Consider the following 13175-nt stretch of genomic DNA (forward strand, 5'->3'; position numbering starts at 1 on the left):
CATTTCAGAATATTTAGATATATATTTATGGTTATATTTATATAATTACGTGACTAACGCAAATATTTTAAATATATATATATATGATTTAAATTCAAGGAGCCCTCCATCAATGATATAGACTCAACCAAGCACAAGCAATCAAGGACCTCCAACATCGACGCAAAACAGCCAAGCACTTTCTCACTGCCTAAACAAGTAATGCAATTATTCATCATTATCAAGCACCTTCGAGGACTTCACTTAGTGATGTCATCTGAGCACATAACAGGAAGATGTCATACATGTCTCATCTGGTCCAAACGGCCATGAAATTCCAGCATTCTCCAGCACTTCCTCAAAGCATCCCCAGCACTTATAATGCTCGACTGAGAGAAACACCAGGAAAAACAATCAAGCACTTCAAATGTCTGGTTTCAACACCAAATGGCGTCCCCTCAGACACTGCCCCTCTGCATGTCAAATTTAAAAAGACTTCCTAGGTTTTTATCCAACACCACCTTAACCCCCGTCCAATCGAACGCCTAGCCTTCCCGGACGCCATAGAATCGAGCACATTCAAGCGCTTCCAAGAACCTCCTTAGTAACAGTGCAGCAAAAGGCCGATCAGACTGCAGAGAGACAGAGTGAATGGATCCACACCTCCCCCCACTCACCATTTTTTTCCACCCATCCCCCCTTCCCCTGATTCTCTCCTCTTCTCTCTCTCATCCCTCTCTCCTCGGCAACAGACAGACAGGGGGGGGGGGGGAACACCAGAGAGTATCGCCACGGCGACCCCTCCCTCTGTCTCTCTCCCTCCCTGAATCCATTAACCTCCTTTCACCAAAGATGGAGAGAGAGAGAAACCACTCATCCCTTTGTCTCTGCCCCGCGCCATCTGTCTGTCTATCCCTCCGTCCGCCACGGACTCTCCATCCCTCCATCCCAAAAAAAGGGACCATAGCGGGGTAATGCATTTAATAAAAAAACGAACGAGGAAGAGATCTCTTACCCCATCGCCAGATCAGCATCCATCACTTCTCTCTATCTCTCCCTCTCTAGCTCTCTCTATTCTAACCATCAGCACAGAGAGACAGGGGTCATGTGGTACCGCGGGATCAGCCAATGGGAGGAGAGGAGAGGAAAGGAGAGGAGAGTCTAATGGGTTGGGATTATTTTTTTATTTAACAACGCGCATCAAGTTATTATATAATACAACAATTTGACAGCTGAGGAGGACATTCAAGCCTTAATGCACTCCTTTTTCCCCCCCCTTTTGCCTAGTAAACTCTCCCATAGATAACACAGTACATGGATTAACAACATAAGTGTAGGTGAGCGGGCACAGAAACAAATAATAAACAGTAGCCTACAAACAATATAAAATAACTAAAACAAACAAGTAATAATATCAAATGTAACAGTGATAAGGAATAATAATAATGATTATTATGATTATTATTATCATCATCAAAAAGGAAAGAGGCAAATGACAAAGAAAACAATGATTCTTTTGTATTTCTAACCTTTTTTCTTTTCTTTTTTACAAATCAAATGGTTTTTAATGCTGAGACTTACTAGGTTTACTTACTCTGGGTCAGTTAATGCCAGTATTATTAGTAGTACTGGTATTATTATTATTACTACCACTACTACAACTACTACTACAACTCATCATGTTAATACTGTCTGTCAGTATTCATTCTATTACTGTTATATAATACTATTTAGAACTACTGTTATTACTACTTGTATTACGTTGTTACAACTAATAATAATTACTGTTAAAATGAAAAATGCTAATAATACATTTTCGTTACTGCCCTTAGTACAACTATTGATGACTTTTGCTAGTTCTGCTACTAACAACAATGTTATTGCAACCAGAAGTAGCCTAACTGCTATCGATTTCTAAAAGTCTCTGTGTGGATGCTACCAGTAAATGACCAGAATGTTAATAGCGCAGAGAGGAATGAATGAAAGCGAGAACGGGTTGTGTTCTTGCATGCAAATGAAAGAGGGATGAAACCGTTCCAAAAAGACTTCAGATGGCTATGAAGACTATGGCTACACTACCTATAGTACTGCTACTTCTAGTAGTAATATTGCCACTACTCTACTCTTCTACTGCTACTACTGTTACTACTAATAAGAGTAGGATAATGTAGTAATAGTTGTAGCTTTAATACAGCAGACATACTAACAGCAAGAGCAGTAGTAGTAATACAACATATAATAGTAGGCCTGTCACAATTATTTTTGCATAATCGTCATAATCGTTTCCATGTTGAAAATTGTTCACACATTTTCAAATATTAAAAAAAAAGCAGAAATAGCAGATCTACAAGCTTACAACGCGTCACTTCGTGACACGTTGTAAGCTTGTAGATCAGCTATTTCTGCTTTTTTTTTTCATGTATAAAATACATGGTTAAATAAATCGTTAATTGCAATTATTTGAGTGACAATTAATCGTCAACTTAAATTTGTAATCGTGCCAGCCCTGAACAGTAGTAGTATTAATAAAAGCGGTATTAGAAGTAGTATTATCAGTAGTAACAGTAACCGTAGCAGTAGTAAGAGTGGTAGTAGTGACAGTTACAGCAGTAATGGTAACTACAGCAGAGTTGGGTGATGTGAAGGCCCTGACACTGAAAGCGTCAGTGGCCGTGCCTCGCGTTATCAAACGCACCCATTGTTTACAACGGCTGCAGCCACATTGGAGGCGTCAAGTGCACGTATCGAAACCTGTCGACGCGTCTTTCAGAAGCACGGTTCAGATTTTGGAGCGTCGACGTGTGGCGCAGACCACCAAAACACAATGTGCATCAACTAAGGCATTGCCAACTAAAGCCTGTTCTTTTTAATGTTATCAAATACACAAAGGTCTGCAGTAGCAGGTGGAACAGAGAGAGGAGAAGTGTGAATTAGGGTGAAATTAACTGTGCTGTGTTCTTGATTCGGTACTTGAACTTGTATTCTTGTTAGAATAGACAGCATTCTCTTTTAGTAAGCTACAGAGGTGTAAAAGTCATGGCATGTGCAACTGTAGTTCTCCTTCACTTAAATCATGTTTTTTTTAATTGACCATCAATTAAAACTCTCAACAAACGTGACCGGGATGTTTAAGACAAAGCCGAGCATTGCTGTCCAGTGTCCACTTTTTTTGTGACACAGAGCGATCAAGCACTTGTAACAGAGTAAGCAATTAAGCTCAAGTAATGCCCCCGTAAGTACAACTGTGCCACTTGCCAAAAAGAACCGATCTAAAAGCTAATTTGTCCGAGGTGTTATGGGCTTCAGATGATATCCTGTTTATAGAAACAAGAACTCAAGTAATACTCTGTGGAGTGCCAGAACAGCTCACACATAACAAGCACAGACTAGTGCACAGACTTCACTGCACCCTCCTCCAGGCATCGCTAATCGAATCCATTGCCTACGCTATCATGATGAGCTGACAGGACCTTGTGACCTAATCTGAAACCCAAAGCCTGATTTATATTTCGCCATACAAGGCTGCAGGCCGAAAATAGCAGATCTGCAATTTTCCGTGTGCTACATCGTTGTATGATGGATGCAACCTTAATAAGAATGGAGTTTTTTAAATATACAATGACCATGATATAATTATATTAATAATAATCTAATATAATGACTAATGAGCAACTGCTTTTACAGAAATGTATGTATAGTAGCTAGTTTTTTTGTATTTTTTTTATTACGGGTCAATTCTTGACGAATGTTCCTGGGCCAGTGGTTACAATGGTGGAGCAAGTGATCTTGAAAAAATGTCCCTTAAAGGAGTAGTTCACCCAAAAAATGACTTATTTTCTATCAATTGCACACCCCATGAAGCCTTGAATCCATGGATTTATTTGTGTTTTTGTTGCATTCCTAAACTAATAATTTGATTCCTGTCTCCTACCGGCTAATGTATCCGGTAGGAGACACAAAGTAGATTCTTTGTGTCTCCTACCGGAAAAACACCCGGGCATCAAATTATTGGCTTAGGAATGCGACAAAAAACACAATAAATCCATGTATTCAAGTCTTCATGGGGTGTGCAATTGATAGAAAATAAATCATTTTTTGGGTGAACTCCTCCTTTAATGTCTACCCCTGGGCCCCAAGTACTCTGGATGAGCAGGTTGGTGCTTGCATCGCGATGCAACACATTGAGAACTTGTAAATCAGCATAATACTGGACTATAAATCATTCTTTAATCAGTTCTGTCTTACTCTTGACTGTCGTTTGGCACAGAGTGTACAGGGCAGGCAATAATGCAATACTAGTTGCAAGAAGGCATAGGTAAGCTTGTCTAGCTAGTCTTTACAATTTCTTAAACCCCGGACAGCAAGCTGACAATGAGGAATATAGCTGATACAACATAAATGAATTGTATGACATGAATGTTGAAATCAATAGCATGTTTTGCTTTACATCGTATGATTGACATTGCAACTTTGTTCAGAAGCAAATTAAGTCAACGTGAATGCAGTATGACTTCAATGGAATTGTCGTTATTTACAAATGAGATCACATGTATGAATCAAGGTCATTATTTTTTTCTCAGATTAATTGTGTAGGCCTATAAAAGTGTCTCTCACTGACAATAGCTGATCTACAAAGTCACAACACTTTGTGCGACGCATGTGAGCTTGTAAATCGGCCATTTTCAGCGAGCGAAACGGTTGTAGAATTAGTATCAGGCTTTAAGGAACTTTGTGCTTGAAAGGAAGACCAAAGTGTTAACGCCAAGCACAAAAGGTAAAGGGCTTTCATGTCTCAGGAGTCAGGACCCATGTCCACACATTTTAAAATCAAAGTTAAAACAGCCAAAGGGATGCCTTTGCGTCCATACCTGATAATGTCAGCAGTCAGCACATTAACAACAAGCACTGGGTAGATGTCAACAATGAAGCAAGCAATAATAATCACAGATTCAACCACGGTCTCACGGAACGGAAAACAAAGTCCTGCAACTTCACCTTGGCTATCGCACATTGAAGTTACAGCAACCCAATCATTTGATAGGAATATGCAAGTAAACACTAGAAATAAACAAAATTTGGAAGATCCTTCTTGATAGTAGCCTAGGGTATTCCACACGCACCGATTGTTTACTTCTTCCTGGAGGCAGACACAGTGATGTGCAACAGCTATCAATCTCAAAGACAACTGACAGATTCCCTCACAGAAAGATATTAGCGTACATACGATTCCCTTAAACTTAAAAGAAGCATGAGTCATTCTCTCTCTGAAAATGTAATTATAAAAATAATAACAACACTGTTTGCTAGTTGGGGTTTTGAAAGGGGACCAAATGGACACACATTTTCAAAATGGTTTTACATGTTGCCAAATACCATTGTATTGACCGTTTCTCCAACTGGGCAGGACAGGCGGTGAGACAAGGAGACTCACTAACTCAGATGTGGAGGCCAGAGCAGAGGAAGTGAAGGAGAAGCAGGACAAAAGCATAGAGGAGAGGAGCAAAGTGCTGCTGCTGTTGTTGCTGTAACCGGAGGCGCAGAGGTAGGAGAACCAATAACGTCAAGACGGGCTGCTGCTACAGCATGCCCGATTACTCATAGGCAATATGGCTTTCATAGGAATGTCCCAGAAGGGTATGCTTTGCAAGCACTAAAAAAAGAAAAATGTATTACACCCAGTATGAAGCAGTGCCTTTGATATGTTTATTTCATTGAGCTAATAGAGCTATATATATGAACTAGAGGAGCAATGTTAAATCCCTGTTCATTAATTTCAATAGACTTCTCTTGAAGCAAATCACACCTAAAGATCTAAATAGCAGGCTGCTGCTAAAGTGTGCAGTCTGTGCGTATCTCTCCCTGTGCGTATCTCTCCCTGTGTGTGTGTGTGTGTGTGTGTGTGTGTGTGTGTGTGCGTGCGCAGGACAGGTGCATTCAAACTTTGCATTCACTTGTTTGTGTGTGCACTTATGAGTGGCGTGCGTGTGTGCACATTGCATACGCACACACGCACGCATGTAAACACACGCACACACACACACGTGTGCCTTGCGCAGTGGCGGCCAGTGTGTGCGTATCTTTCTTAAGTGTCGCATGTGAGTGCTGTGTTACCTGTAATGTTAATTTTGGAGCACCAGGGGGCAAATTGACAGCTCGGGCATTTAAGTGGCACCAAAGTGAAGCACCAAAATCTGCTCTGTGATTCCAGCACATACTGGCACCAAGTTATGGTGCCCAACCCAAACGCAGACTACAGATTCTAATCAGCACAACCCTGCCATGACATACCCAGTCATTTTAACCACACAATAGTTTACTGATAGTGTCCAACAACATGGACGATTGGAGCCTTTTGCAACGTTTCAATGTCACATTACATCTTCGTCAGGTCATGACCTGACTGCAGTATCAGCAGTAGTAGCAGCAGAAGCATTGTAACAGTAGTAGTACTGCAGTAGTAGTAGCAGTCACAATAACAGTAGTAGCTAATAATAGCAGTAGTAGTATCATAATAGTAGTAGTCACAATAATAATAGTAGAATCATTGTAACAATAGTAGAACTGCAGTATTAATAGCAGTCACATTAACAGTAGTAATACTGTAGTATCGTAATAGTAGCAGTCACAATAATAACAGTAGTAGTCACAATAATAACAGTAGTAGTCACAATAATAACAGTAGTAGTCACAATAATAACAGTGTAATAGCACTGCAGTATCAGCAGTAGTAGTTAGCACTGTAGCAGTAGCCGGGTACTGCAGTAGCAGCAGCAGCAGCATTGCAACAGTAGTAGAACTGCAGTAGTAGTGGCAGTCACAATAACAGTAATAATACTGTAGTATCGTAATAGTAGTCGTCACAATAATAACAGTAGTAGTCACCATAATAACAGTGTAATAGCACTGCAGTATCAGCAGTCGTAGTAGCAGTCACGATGACAGTAGTAATACTGTAGTATCACAATAGTAGTAGTCACAATAATAACAGTCATAGTAGTAAAGCAGTAGTCTCAATAACAGCAGTAGTCTCAATAACAGCAGTGATAGTACTGTACTACTAGTACTAGTATAGCAGCAGCAGTAGTAGCAGCATTACTAATACTTTTAGCAGTCACTGTAGTGACTTACTTAGCCTTGGATGTGACAGTGTTAAGTTACTACAGTGACTGCTAAAAGTATTAGTAATGCTACTACTATACTACTACAGTTTACAAGAAGCCTCTTGTACCATAAGGCTATGTAGTAAACTGTAATAGCAGCAGCAGCAGCACAACAAACACCTCCAAAGTATTCATGTACCTCATGTACTCTTTGCCATCCAGTACCTGAAAGTAAAGTATGCACATCATCAGCAGGTGCCACCAGAGTAGACCGTGTGCTGCTGAGCACTGACTGCACTACTCCCTCTCTCAAGATTCAGGAATGGCACCATCAACCTTTTAGCTAGCAGGCTAACCGGCCGGTGGCTATAGGCTGGCTGCTAACTCATGTCAAACTAACTACTATGGTTTGCTGTCTGTCGTTGTGTTTAAACTACCAGTTAAAACACACACACGGACAGAGCGTCCATGAAACAGTAAATATTACAAGCGTTGGTTGTTTGTTAATGGTTGTAAACTAAGCAGGCTGCTATAGGCTAACAGCCAGGGTTGCCAAGTCCGCTTATTATAAGCGACTTTGGGCTTGTTTCTCCTGTGAAGTTGCTTGTCAGGGGGGGTTTTGGGCTTGTTTCTAAAGTGCAGTTGCTTATTTGGGCTCGTTTCCTAAATGTTGTTTAAACCAGTGTTTCTTAAACATTTTCATGTAAAGGACCCCCAAATTAGTATGCATTTGTCTGCGGACCCCCATCTGAAAATATTTTATGCCAGGACAGGGACCCCCCATACAAGATTTGTGTTGTTAAAATGTTTCCAAAAATATCCCAGATTATTATTTTTTTTATTCAAGATTTTTTCATTGTTGAATATATAAGATCTACAAGCCTCACAACGCGTCGCGATATTTTCAATTAGCCAATGTGTATATGTTTAAAGGGCGAAGGAAGGGCTCGCTTCTTCTGTGGGCTCGTTTTCATAGACCTGGTTGCTTGTCTCTCTCTCAAAACCTGGCAACACTGCGAAGAACCGCTGTGTGCTCGACTCTTTTTTTTTCTCCCTTTTCTTCTGGGAGGATATAAACGGCAATTTCTTTTATTATTAAACGTTACTAAAAACGTTTTAGTTTAAAGCGACTAAGTGAGAGAAATCCCACTTTTATTTATTAATTTCTTGAGCTTTAAAAAGAGAAATGTTTCCCCCAAACAAAGACACAACAAACATAACAAAGCACAGAAAAAGAAGGGGAAAAAAAGGCTACCTTTTCCCACGTGGGTCCTAGAAAAGAATCCTGCCGTTTCTTTTTCACGGAATCCGACAGTAATCCCAGTAAAAGTCCATGTTGTTGTAAGAAGTACAACTACGAAGCTTTTCCCAGGACTTTATTGGGTATTCATGTCTAGTTGAGGCTGTTTGGAAGCCATGTTGTATGAGTGTGACTCTCCGGCAGAGTTGCCAGGTTTTGCGAGAGAAACAAGCAACCAGGTCTAAGAAAACGGTAACAGGATAGGTGGGCACTATAGTTTAGCAACTATAGTTTAGCAAAATGTGACATCTGGGCACCTCGATGTAAAATTGGCTATTTTGTGCAAAATATAAAAAAATAAAAAAAGGTCTTATGTAGAATGTAAAGTATACATGATGTGAACATTGATTGATTGATTGATGTAGTTTATTTAGAAAGACATGAGAATAGTACATGACAGTACATAACAGTACATGGAAGTACAAATTCACAATACAAGGTCTACTAAACTGGAAACTCTCATTAAGCACTAAGCTTGTTTAAGATGAGAACCCCATGCACACAAATCATGATGTCATATAAGAGGCAGACAGATATACACACTACTATACAGAATGTCATACAATCAGCTTTCAGGTTACTGGTATGACGAGAGGAAAAAAATAAATATATATATACAAAAGAGGAAAAAGAAGGAGGGGGGGGTAGGGGGGGTAGGTTAAGACTTAGACAGGGGCCATTTTCGAATTGCAGCCTCCTGAAGGTGTATCTTTAGGGCAGTTTTGAAAGTGAGTAGGGTTTTACACTCCTTTACTCCTTTTGGTAGGGCATTCCACATTTTTGATGAATAGCATGAGAACGAGTTCATACCCTTAGTTGCGCCAAATCTGGGTTGAACATAATTTGTGGAGCTGCCTCTGGTGTTATGATCATAGACTGCATTAACATTTTGGAAGTATTTTGACAAATACAGGGGGATCCCAATGTTGTGGTGTATCTTGAAGACCAGGCCCATAGCAAGTTGCTGTACTCTGTCCTCAACCCTAAGCCATCCAATCCTAGCAAAATGAGCAGGGGTTAGATGGGTTCTGTGATTGAGGCCAAGAAGTAGCCTTACAAGTTTGTTTTGGGATGTTTGGAGCCTTGTTTTGCTTAAACATTCGACAATTAATTCATTTTTTTTAACAGGACGTTCATGAAAGTCCTTGCGGGCTTGTTTCCAATGAGGGCCTGTGAGCAATTAGGGGTTAAGAGTCTTGCTCAGGGACAAATTTCATTTCATCGACACATATGCTGGCGTGGCCTGGAATCGTACCTGGGACAACCAGGGCCTCTGGCTCCCTAAGCGGGCTCACTAACCACTCAGCTATGGCCAATTAATTAATTAAGGTCTATTTCTACAATTGCTACAAAACCTGTATATCCAGTCATTTTGGGGCATAAACAAGAAGTTGAAGGATAAAATTAAGTCTGATAATGATGTACCGTGCATGTTCACATCATGTATACAGTACAATACAACCAGATATCCCTAGTGCCCACCTGTCCTGTATCCAAGAAAACAAGCCCAAAAGAAGCCACTATAGGCCACATGAACACTTTGAAAATAGCCGATGCAATGCGTTGTGAGCTTGTAGGTTGGCTATTTTCAATAAAAAATCTTGAAAAATAATGTTTTTGAAACATTTTGAGTACACAAATAGGGGTCCCTCCCTGGCTGACACACAATATTTTCAGATCTGTGGCCAAGTCAAGAACACATTAATTTGGGGGTCTGTGACATGAAAATGTTTAAGAACCACTGGTTTAAACAACATAAGGAAACAAGCCCAAATAAGCAACTACACTTTAGAAACAAGCCCAAATAAGCAACTACACCTTAGAAACAAATAAGCAACCACACTTTAGAAACAAGCCCAAATAAGTAACTAGAACTACATGGAAACAAGCCCAAATAAGCAACTACACTTTAGAAACAAGCCCAAATAAGCAACTACACTTTAGAAACAAGCCCAAATAAGCAACTACACTTTAGAAACAAGCCCAAATAAGCAACTGCACTTTAGAAATAAGCCCAAATAAGCAACTGCACTTTAGAAACAAGCCCAAACCAGCAACTACACTTTAGAAACCAACCCAAAAAAACGCAGCCCGCAACTAACCAATATATTTACAAGCTACTTTACAGACAAAACAAGCACAAAGTCGCTTATAATAAGCAGACATGGCAACACTGCTCCAGACGGGAAGGGAGGGCAATGAGGTGCCAGATATCGCGAGAAACCCCCAAAAGGCCTCCTTTCCAATCAAGTTACTGTACTGTATAAATAATAATAAATATACTGTAGTGTCAGTGTCAGGTACTGTTTACAGTGTGTGTGTGTGTGTGTGTGTGTGTGTGTGTGTGTGTGTGTGTGTGTGTGTGTGTGTGTGTGTGTGTGTGTGTGTGTGTGTGTGTGTGTGTCCCATAGGGCAGCCTATGTTGAATGGGTAGAGAGGCCGCATGGGAGACAAAGTCCCAGGTTCGATTCCTGGCCCCCCCCAACCAGGGGCGTCAATTGGGTATGGCAAGGTATGGCAAGGTATGGCAGGTGCTCCAGGAAAAAAAAAAAAAAAAAAAAAAACACAACATGAATAGTAGCCTAATGCAGGTGTAAGACCATTGCGTTTGTGTTGTGTTATAGGTATATGCATTTCGGGGATTTTGACCCCAAAACAACCTATCCTCGCCCCGTGCCATGCAGGATAGGTGTCCCTTATTTTAATCTCTGGGAGTTGGCAACCCTAACCTTGCCATACCTTAGCTTTTGCTGAACTGACGCCACTGCCCCCAACGTGTCGAGGAGGTGTCCCTGAGCAAGACACTTAACCCTTAACTTAATTCCTGCAGTCAGTCTCCACTTGGAGAAGTTCTTGTCACCTGTCTTGTTTCCATAGCCTAATGGACCCTTCGCTAAACCCCACCCCAAAAGCGATTGTCCAATGCCAGCTTAGAAACCGTTGTTAGCCTGGCACAGGTCTGGCAAGCTTTCGTCACCTGCCATAGCTGTCGATGTTATTTCACCCGCACACACACACACACACACACACAAAATAATTTGCAACATAATAGCAAGAACAGGAATAATACCACGATAACGCAATGGTGACTATAATGACTATGAACCAGGCAGCAACAGATTCCACGTACCCAAAACCGTTGGAGGGTTATTTTCCCAAGCTGAAATCTGCGTTTAAACTGCAAGGCTGCATGGTTGTGTTGTTGAACACATACACAGTTTAACGTCGGGAAAGTTACACGACTCACTCGCCCACTCACTAATCACCGTAATCATAACAAAATTCAGAATCACATCGCTGCCTGTTTCGGATTCCGCACGTTAAAGTATATTCATTCATTTGTTCGTCTATTTATTAACTGCTACTGTAGTCTTACCCTGCGGTACATGAAAACTCCCGTTACAGTCATGGATCAACTTCAACCTGGTGTTTGCACTTTCTCCATTTACGGTCCGTACATCTATAGAAACGTTCAGATTTCAAATATAAATTGCTTACCTTATGGCTACGGATGTTAAAATGGTGCACGGGACGCTCAAAAGTACCCGTATATTCTGTATTGTTCAATAAAAAGCATGTTAATCCGATCGGTGGCCATTTTCTCATAGAGTTATAATGTATCAGAGTGCAATACACCTACCAACCGATAGGGTCGCTTGGTTGAAAGTATATGGAGAAAATGACCAGCGATCAGATTAAAATGCTTTTTATTGAACAATACGGATGATACGGGTACTTTTGAGAGCCCGTACATAAATGTAACATCCGTGGCCATGGGATAAGCACTTTATATTTGACATATGAACGTTTCTGTAGATGTACGGGCTATAAATGGAGAAAGTGCAAACACCAAGTTGAAGTTCATCCATGACGGTCGAGACAGACGACCGTCGTGTATCCATGGCTATTACTCAACTCCCTCTAACATTTCCCGTGTTTTTAGTTTATTGAAATAATGTCATGCACATTTGTCCAGTGCATAGCCTACTGCAGGCCTTGTTGACTAGATTTAGGAGAGATTTTGAAGCTATTGCTGCTGAAATTATCGATTATTTTTAAGGGGAAAAGCCGTCATTTAACATGCAAGTCAATGGGTGAGAAGCAGAGAGTGCCAGGCGCTGCCAGGCCTGGGTGTGACTAACTTCGCACCACCAGTCACAGAGTGGAGTGGGTGGGGCTTAGCGAAGGGTCCATTGGAGAGCAGTGGGATCGGATGTCATCCGTGAAGTCCAGGTCTGTCTCCATAACTGCTGGGCGGTGGTGACTGGTGACCTCCTCATAGTGATGGTAAATCCGAGTTCGGCCTCCAACCCAGCTTACGGCTCTTCGCAATGCAATGCTGAACAGGAAGGGGGTTTAACTTTAGCCTATCCCCCTGTTGTTGTGGTTGTGAACCAATCCGATTCCCTGATTTCATAATCAGTTATCAACTTTACTTAGCATGCGTGTTGTGACTGTGAGCATCTGTTCTATTGCATGGGACACAGGGACAGACAGGGTGGTGCTCCGAAGGCTTCATTATTCTCATCTTTCCCCAATGGATAGAATTGAACGTCAGCTGATGAATAATGAACACTGCTGATGATGCGCCTGAGCCAGAATTTGAGCAATAGCAGAGCGTTTAGTGTGGAGCCAAATATATTTAAATAAATATAACCATATACATGTGTGTGTGTGTGTATATATATATATATATATATATATATATATATATATATATATATATATATATATATATATATATATGTGTGTGTGTGTGTGTGTGTGTGTGTGCGCGTGCTACTACTGAAATATGA

At 40.9% G+C, this 13175-nt stretch overlaps 1 protein-coding gene across 3 annotated transcripts in view; it reads right to left on the reverse strand.

Moving 5' to 3' along the window:
- Positions 1–8492, reverse strand: part of apc (APC regulator of WNT signaling pathway) — a 46885-nt gene extending 38393 nt beyond the window's left edge. For all 3 annotated transcript variants that reach the window (XM_080419060.1, XM_080419059.1, XM_080419058.1), the window contains exon 1: positions 8335–8492. The gene's annotated coding sequence lies outside the window, so the exon portion shown is untranslated. The remainder of the gene's footprint in view (positions 1–8334) is intronic.
- Positions 8493–13175: the final 4683 nt, after the last annotated feature.

This window comes from Gymnoscopelus braueri, assembly GCF_963280865.1.
Source record: "Gymnoscopelus braueri genome assembly, chromosome: 22".
NCBI lineage: Eukaryota > Metazoa > Chordata > Actinopteri > Myctophiformes > Myctophidae > Gymnoscopelus > Gymnoscopelus braueri.